The sequence below is a fragment of the Lepidothrix coronata genome, unplaced genomic scaffold (genome assembly GCF_001604755.1).
Source record: "Lepidothrix coronata isolate B3197 unplaced genomic scaffold, Lepidothrix_coronata-1.0 Scaffold60, whole genome shotgun sequence".
NCBI classification, from domain to species: domain Eukaryota; kingdom Metazoa; phylum Chordata; class Aves; order Passeriformes; family Pipridae; genus Lepidothrix; species Lepidothrix coronata.
In genome coordinates, this window is record NW_016690240.1 from 4,033,293 (window position 1) to 4,042,269 (window position 8,977).

Below are 8,977 nucleotides of genomic sequence, written 5' to 3' on the forward strand. Positions count from 1 at the left end.
CACAAAAATACTTAAAAAAATGTCAAGACTACACTTTGTCTACCACTAGATCCTGCTATGGCCTTATGTACAAATCATATTTGAAGCAAGGGAAAAACAGGTACTGTAATTTTTGCCACAAGAAATTCAGATAAATTAATTAAATCAGGGTCATGTCCATATCAACTTGAAAAATGGACAAATTCTTGTTGCTATATTACTAGATGAAATTTAGATCTGTGTAAGAAGCTGAATTTATTGCCTGATGGCAGTGAAACCAGCAGTATGCCCTAAGAGACATCAGACAACTATTAGAAATCACTAATATTTAGCATTCCTGACAGAAAAATAAAAAAGCAACTCCTAAGGTTTTAGGGATCTGATGTTTTTCTTTGCTTAAGGCTGCATTTGATGAACCTATTGACATAAACCCTGGAGTCACAGTCCCCTAGCAACTAAGTAAGGTCATGCAGTTGAATGGACACCTGAATGCAGAGATGTAATGATGTTTGATGCATGCCTGGTTGTCCTCCAGGGTGGAGTATGGACATGGCCAGCATGCAGATGAAATCCAAGAACCTGAGAACACTTCAGAATCTGATAATAAAGACATGGTCTAATTCACTGTAAGTTTTAATGGCCTTTCCTTGTCCCACCTTCCTCTAAGCAGGATTTAGATTTGATCTCAATAGAAAGTCAAAGGAAAACTCCTAAAACTTTTTGGGTATCTCCTTCACAATAACAAGGGATAGCTACTGAAGCAAATGTCAGTGAGAACTCTATTTTAGTTCCTTGTGTTACAGATCGTAGAATCACAGAGTCACAGAATGCTCTGGGTTGGAAGGGACCTTAAAGATCATCTCATTCCAACCCTCCTGACTTGGACAGGGACACCTTTCACTATATGAGGTTGTTCCAAGCCCTATCCATCCTGGCCTTGAACACTTCCAGGGATGGGGCACCTACACCTTCTCTGGGCAACTTGTTCCAGCGCCTCATCATCCTCATAGTAAAGAATTTCTTCCTAATATCTAATGTAAACCTCTTTCAGTTTTAATCCATTCCCTCTCACCCCACTACTACATGCTCTCATAAAAAGTCTCTGTCTCTCTTTCTTGCAGGGTCCCTTCAGGTACTGGAAGGCCACAATTAGGTCACCCCTAAGCTTTCTCTTTTCCAGGCTGAACAATCCCAATTCTCTCAGCCTTTCCTCATAGGAGAGATGCTCCATTCCTCTAATCATCTTGGTGTCCCTTCTCAGGACTTGCTTCAACATCTTTTGATGTGCCAAAAGACCCCAAGGGACGCTAAGTCCAACATTTTACCTCCCTAGATAAGTAGCAGATACTCCACTGATTAGGTTTCCTGGTGTTGGCTTACGTGAAGATGATCAAGTTGTGATGATACAGTAGAATGTAACATGGCTGAGAATCAAGCTATGAAATTCAGATTCCCATTTCTTTCCTCTTGTTTTCCATGCACAAGGCATAATGTTTTCTGATCTGTATCCTTTTTCTATCCCACCAGCTCCCAGTCATGCCATTCTCTATTTCCCAACCATTTTCCAAAACATCCTTTTTGTCTTTTTGCTTTCCCTGTGTCCCTTCCAACCTCTGCTAATTTTCTTCTTCTCACAGACTTTATTCCATCAAAACTCTAAATTTATACCATATCTGTTCCTCTGTTCTGTACTGCCCTACATCCCTATACATCATGTTGATCACTATTCTTACCATTTGACTTCCCGTAGCTTCCAACATTTTATCTGTAATCTGATTTTCATCAATCAAGATTTTAAAAAAAAAAGCCACAATACTGGTAAACACGAGGTACCTGAAACAATAATTATTACTGTAAAACATGTTAAAAATATGCCACAGAAAATTTTCAAACTATTACCTTGTTATTTTGAAAAATGCCAGTGTGTGCCATTTTTTCATTACAAAATCACAAGTGTGACACAATCTTCATATTTGTCACTGTAAGTTTTAAAAGGTTTGTAATAAAAATAGAATTTTAATTACAAACTTCTGAAAATTGTAAATTTGGGGAAATTTTAACAAATACTAATACAGAGACTCTCAAACACTTGTGTGTTATGTTAAAAAAAAATTTAGTCTCAGAACAGGCTGATGAAACAGATAGTGTTTTAGCGGTGGGAATTTGAGACATTTGACACTTTTCACAGTGAGATCTGTAGATTCACAGATGCTTGCATTGGGTCATTGGACAGAGAGTACCCATGTTCAGAAGATGGGTGCTACTATACATCATACAGTATATAGTAGACACTAAATTTTTTTCTGGAATACGACTTTGTTTCTATGCATACGTAAATTTATACCAACAAAACCATCTTTACTTTAATAAAGTGTATTTTGTTTGGGGAATTGGTTTATGAACACTGGCTAACATAAGCAGCAACTACATTCAGATAGCTTTGCAACAGAGCTCTCCAGAACATCTGTCCCAGAAGAGCCATTCAAGTGTTGGTGAGATTTCTAAACAAATCAGCAGTCATATTTCAGAACTCCTATCCAGGTTAAATACAAAATAAAAACCAGAGATTGGAATAAAATTCAACTTTTCTGGCTTTTTGTGGCATTTCTTAATCAAGGTGTACTGCTACTGCAGCTCTCCATGCTAAGAAATAAACTCACCACGTACCCTGTTGTATTCAGTCTCAGCAACAGAATCCTGAACTCAGTTGCTGGAAAGTGAGAAGTACAGTCTTAAACCTCCTGTTTATTTTCCATACAGCACACAGGAAAGCAGCAAGGAAGAGAAACATTCATTGTCAACTCCCATAATGTTCTGCAAGTATAAAAAATCGTGGCAGACAACAGGAAAAAAATGAATATATTTAAATAGTGAAGTGGAGAGAAGGAACAGAGAAAATACATATAACATAACTGATAACCTCCATCAGCATAGATTTTAAGGTTGCTGCTGCTGCACTGGGCATGAAAAAAGTCTATCCGTAGGAGGTCAAATACACTAAGCTTTAAACTGCAGAGAGCTTATAGGAATATTAATGGTATAGTCTATCCCAAGAGAAACACTGTAAAGAAGTTAATAATTAGAAAAAGATCTTGAAAAGGAAAAAAAAGAGAAAAGTTGTCATGTGTTCTTTAATTTGAGTGTCAGCTGGCACATAACGGAAACCAAAGCCAAGTAAGTGTTAACAGTAATTCTACAAAATTTCATCCTTTTTAAAGCAAGTTTTCATGTTTTCTCTTCTCACTGTAAAGTGCATGAATGTCAAAAGTGCCTGAATGCAAAGGCATGTTATATTATGGATCTGACCAAGTAACTCCTTCACCACTAGAAATGGATCTAATGGATAACTTTGTAAAACCTCGGTGACACAGTATATCAATTCAGTGCCATGATACAGCAGAGAAGGCCAAGTCTGCCTTTCTTATAAGACAGGCGAGGTCCTTCTTCTGAAATCAGTTTTATATAAATTTGCAAAGTAATGGACTGCTGGCTTCGAAAATGTACACTTTAAAGCTGTGTGAGATCCTGACTATATTGCAAGATGGTGATGAGGGGATTCAGTTCTGCTGCACTGCAACTTCTTGCAGTACCCTTTCATAAAGCCACTGGTAATTTTAAATGTGGAAAAGGTAATTTTAAATGTGCAGCCTTTTTGGAAGGAAGGGTGGGAGAAATAGGGTCCCCATGAAGAACTTCTATCAACATCAGCAGAGATAGTCCTACCTGGTTGTCCTAGGACATTGCTAGAAGGATGGAAGAGTATTATGGAGAGAGCAAGACTTATCTAACTCAGTTGGAGGAGGGACAAAAAGGAAGCTTTATCTTTTCTCTAATTAGCTTCCGGAAATGTGGACAAGCAACAAAATGATGAGTCCTAACACGAGCACAGTGCTTGTGCAGTCATTTGGCCAAAAGGTATCAGCAGTGAGTAATCCCTTGTTTTCTGTCTTCTAGCAGACACCTACATTATCTCAATACACCCGGTAGTTCAGTAATGAGCCCGTATTATTTCTCATTTATCAATGTGCACTTAAATGGCCACAAATAAGAGGGGTTATTGCACTTGGTAAAAAAAAAATTATGTCCAGGGGGGTAGAATGTGAACTACAATGAATGTGTAGATATGACTTATAAATGCAGAACTTTAATTATCCTAATTGCAATGCTACCACCTATAACCTGAGTTCACTCCTTTTTTTTATGATTATATCAACTTATTTCTCTCTATTCAGTTGTTTGGCCAGCTCCATACTGCACCAATTTTTTGTAAATAGAAAGCCAGGCCATCATCAGACCATAATAGTCAGCTACATACTAAGGCCTTACACATCTACTATTGTACAAGTAAATTAGGTTAATCAGGTATTACTATCATCACTACTGCATTTTTGCAGTAAATAGAAAAGAGAATTAAAAATCTGTTATTGTTGCTATTTTTGATTCTAGTGTGTAATGTATCTGTTTGAACAATCTCTCTAACAATATTCCAATACCTTATCATTTGGGTGGTATGGCTAAGGAATCTGGCTAGGAGGGCTTTGATCCTATTCGTGTTTGTTTCTACCAAATACACATAAAGTGCACACTCCATGGCAGTATCAAAACACAGGGGGAAAAAATGCTTGCTAATTTAGCAAGCAACATTATTTTCTATCTGAACAACAAAATTTTGCATTTTAGGAATTCAAGAGAAACATCTGGCTTTACCCAGACAAGAACCTGGATTTAAAGCCAAGCATTAAATCCATCCAGGAGGAAACCACACCAGTCCAATTGCCCTGTAAAGATGGTGTGTGTCATCTGCCAGCAACAAATATTGGAAGACATCCTGCCCCTCTGCGTCCTGTGTGATTAGTAACACGTAAGAACTGGGTCCATGAAGCTGGTTTTTCTTTTTTCCCCAAAATGCACTGATACAAATTAATCTTCAGTTTACAGCCTGAAACAGCCCCTTGAGAACCCCTCCATAATAAAGCTCATCTTTGCATTTTATAGAGACTAGACTTAAAAAGAAGAAAATATGTGAAACAGAGCTAGATTTTTCTTCATTGTCAGTAAGAGGGTACAAGTACTACCTCAATTTTTCAGTTATTCTGTAAATAATGTCTCACTGCATTTTCTTTAGGAGTATATAAAACTGCCTGGCTTTCATATCTTGATGTACACAGTACATTCTGCTAAGAGATCAAGGCAAGTTCATACCCCTATCCTCAAATTCTTTAATGCCTTAGGAAAATGACTGCTACAAATATTTGGGGGTTAGAAGTGCACACAGAAATTACCAGTAGCATTTCCCCTTTGATTGCCATCATTCTGAATAACAAACATTGTCACGGTAGAAAGAGAGCAAGATGACATGATACCATATAAAATGACACTACCTAAAACATACCTGTAAATGAAAGCTTTGAGAAAATGCTATCTTTTTAATAGGAAATATAGCTCACTTGAATGAATATGCAATATTCTCTCAGGGTTTGAATTAAATACAGACCTTAATAATTACCCTAATTACTTCTGTTGTGATTCTACCTTTGAGTCTACATGAAACAAACATCTAACAATTAGTTACATTTTCATTTAATCAACTGGTTTTGAATAAACAGCTGTTAGTATTTCTTTTAACAAACCTGTTCTTTTAGAAAGACCAAAGACAAAATTGTTTGTTTCGATTTAGCATCCAACATGTCATTTAGTTTGGACTAACATATTTATTTGGATTTTTTGCCCAGCAACCAAAGTTCTCTATCTGGCCACAAAAGAAACACAACAAAAGCTACAGCAGAAGGTGGAACACATTATTTGGTAACACATCTCAAACACAGCCTGGACAAACCACCTCTGAGGGTAAAAACATACATCACGTTTCAGCTTCCAAGCCCAATTTAGTCTTCAGTCTCTCAACTGAGCCTGTCAATTAGGGCGTCAATTAGGCCTTGATCCAGCAGAGCACCGAAGCATGTGTGTAATCTGAGCATATGAATAACCTTGTTGCTCACTGCAAATCAGGATGATAGTGACAGGGGAAAAATGAACAGGACCACCAGTTCATTCTCACATACAGCAATTACATCACACTTTAAAATATTTTCTTGATGAAGCAACATACTGGAAAATTGTGGCATTTGTCATCTCTGCTCCTTTTAGAGCCAGTATAAACCAAGGTTGCTGTTCATCTTCTTTTTTAGTTGGCAGAAAGAAACTAGATATTCACTCCTCTAAAACTACATGAGAAATTATTTTCTTCCAAAACAGACCTGATTTAAAGTGGCATCTCTTTTTATAAAGCTATACAATAATAAAATTGTTTCTTATGCATAGTGCAAACTGAAGATTTTCAATATTTGACTTGTTAGTAGACTTGGCACTAGTGAGGCTGCTGCTCCTAGATACGTAACTAGAAGCGATTTACTGTTTTGTGCCTGAGCTTGCCTGTACCTAACATGAAGAGCACAATCCCTCTCCTTTTCCAAAGCACTGAGGTTTCTCAGTTATAGAAACATTCCCCTAGAATAACTTTTTGCTGTTGTTCCTGTGCATACATACCATAGCTCCTGAGGCAAATCAGTAGCCATTGCAAACTGATGCATATTCCTCTCCACGAAAGTAAAAAAATGTAGCTACATCATGAGACTTCCCAGTTAGAGAATCACAAAGGACTGCACAACGATGTGCCTGCAGAAGTACTGGTGGAGGGAGGGCTGAGAATACCCAACTCAGGACTCCACTGGGCTGTTGTAATGGTTTTACTCTCTGGACGATCCCTTAGTAACTAGATGAGAAACACAGAAATGTCGTCTTTAAGAACTTTCACCTGACCTCTTCAAAGCTTATTCCCATGCAAGTTTTAAAATACCACAAATGTTTGAGATAAACTATGCAACATGGAGCTTGCTAATGACAGAGGCAAGCCAGCATTGGCAACATGCTTTCAATGCTAGGCAAATGCAAGTAAAAATACTGTGATAGTTCCAATCCACATTTTCCTCCCTGAGTCTGATGTTAGCCTGAGAGACCCACACCCTGACCAATTCTTTTATCATAACTGTAGAGCAAGTGATACAACAAGGAACACAAAACTAGGTTCAGGGTTTTGCCACACTCAGTTACAAAATGACTCCATGCTGGGTGATGCCACTCAGAAAGGAAAGGGATCCAGTAAGAGCCTAACCTTGCTCCCACTGGAATTTGCAGCAAAACCTACCCAGAAACAGAACGAAACCTAAATTTGACACCAATGTTAAAACTGATGGACGCCTTTCTATAGCCTGTCAAGTCAGTGATAGGTTGTTTGTACCTTTGATAGTTAAAGGGAAATTACCAGATCAGAATTCTGAATCCTTATAATAAATGAACTTTTAAAAATGTAACGCTTCTCAAACACTGTGTCATATGTTTTGTCAGGCTAGTGTAACACAAAAGGTTGTGATGTATACATTAAGATTTAAACGCACTCTCTTTGTAAGTGACAAGAAACGTGCAGCCTTTCCATCGTTTTTTACACATGAAAATGAACTCATTATTTCTATCTTAAGATTCAACCACAGAAGTATCTCAACAGCAGTGTTTTTTACCTTCTGAAAACAGTTGATCCTAAAATGCTTTTGCAGCTTTCTACTGAGGGAAAAATAGAGTTTAAAAAAAACCCACTGGCATTGCAAAAACTCTTCCGTCCAATGCATTGGCATGTTTACTTATCAACACATGTCCAGGGCTCACCCAAACATCCTCCCTCCTTTGAACAAAACATCTTTCCCCAGTTTCTGGGTTTAAGCAGAACAAAACACATGGTGGAAGGTGCATGCAGTCTATCTCAGGAGCCAGAAAACAATTCTAAAATGTGTACAGGGCTACAACAGTTAAATCTGAAAGCTGCTGAGAAATTGCTTGGATGCTATGAGCAAAAAGTGTGGTTCCAGAGTATAATCCTAGTGATACACTATGTTCTTTGCAAAAGGTTGTGAGGCCTTGGCCTAATAAGCATAATCTCATTACACTGCAAATAAAAGTTTCCTATTTATCTCCAGATTTCAAATGAATCTAATAAGGCTTATGATACAGTCACCCAATACCCTAATCATATTTCTGCCTATCTAAAAGCAATCAGTAATTGTGTTATAGCAGAACGTGCTGACAATACCTCTGACACAGAAAGGAGAATGAGAGCCCAGCTGTACTAATTAAATTAAATGCTAGGCTGATGGAATACATTTGCTGAAGCTTGGAGAGTATGGGTGCAGAATTAATAAGCATTACAGCTCAGAGCAGGAGATGATATCATAATGGATGCAAGGTTTTGATGTGGAGAGCCTCATTCAGATTCAATGTACCATAATGTACGGATGTGACAGCTGCTTAGAGAGGTGCAGAACCTTGAACAAAGTGCACAGGAACTTTCTCTGCCCCCTCCTTCTTTTTTTTTCCCCTCCCCTCTCTCCTCCCCCCATCTTTTTTGTTACTTACTTAGGAATTGTATTTTAATATTATCCATCAGCTCAGAAAATACTCTGTTTGGGCCACAGTTTACTATTTATTGCTATCCTGCTGGTTTGCACTGCCGCTTCTTTTCTTCCCACCTTTTCCTGTCTGCGGTTTTAAACTTACCAGCCATGTAAATTCGAGAAAAGCCCTTTGAAAAACAGTTTATAATGCAATATATATACATATAGGGTTAATAATCATTTTGCCTCTCGTCCCTCTTTCTTATTATTTTTAATGCCAGAAATCCCGAGGGCGGGGGAACTCCTGCAAGGGAGACGAAAAACCAAACGCACACCACCTCTGTCACTGCGGCCAAGCTGCTGCTGGAGGCGCTGGGAGGGCTTGGGAATGAGCAAGAGCCACTGGAAAGGACCCAGAGCCGGCTTCCCCGTCCGAGAGCCAGCGGGGCCCCGCCACCCAGCCGCTCTCCCTGCCCGGCCGTGCCAGCACAGCACAATCTCTTGCTCATAAATGGCTGGCGGGGAGCGGCGGGTCCGGGGCTGCTGCGCCAGCTCCG

At 38.7% G+C, this 8,977-nt stretch overlaps 1 long non-coding RNA gene across 1 annotated transcript in view; it reads right to left on the reverse strand.

The window, feature by feature from the left end:
* The window catches only part of LOC108498526, a 45,566-nt gene extending 37,132 nt beyond the window's left edge, over positions 1 to 8,434 (reverse strand). Inside the window, exon 1 of the long non-coding RNA XR_001875198.1 lies at positions 8,120 to 8,434. This is a non-coding gene — a long non-coding RNA (uncharacterized LOC108498526). The remainder of the gene's footprint in view (positions 1 to 8,119) is intronic.
* Positions 8,435 to 8,977: the final 543 nt, after the last annotated feature.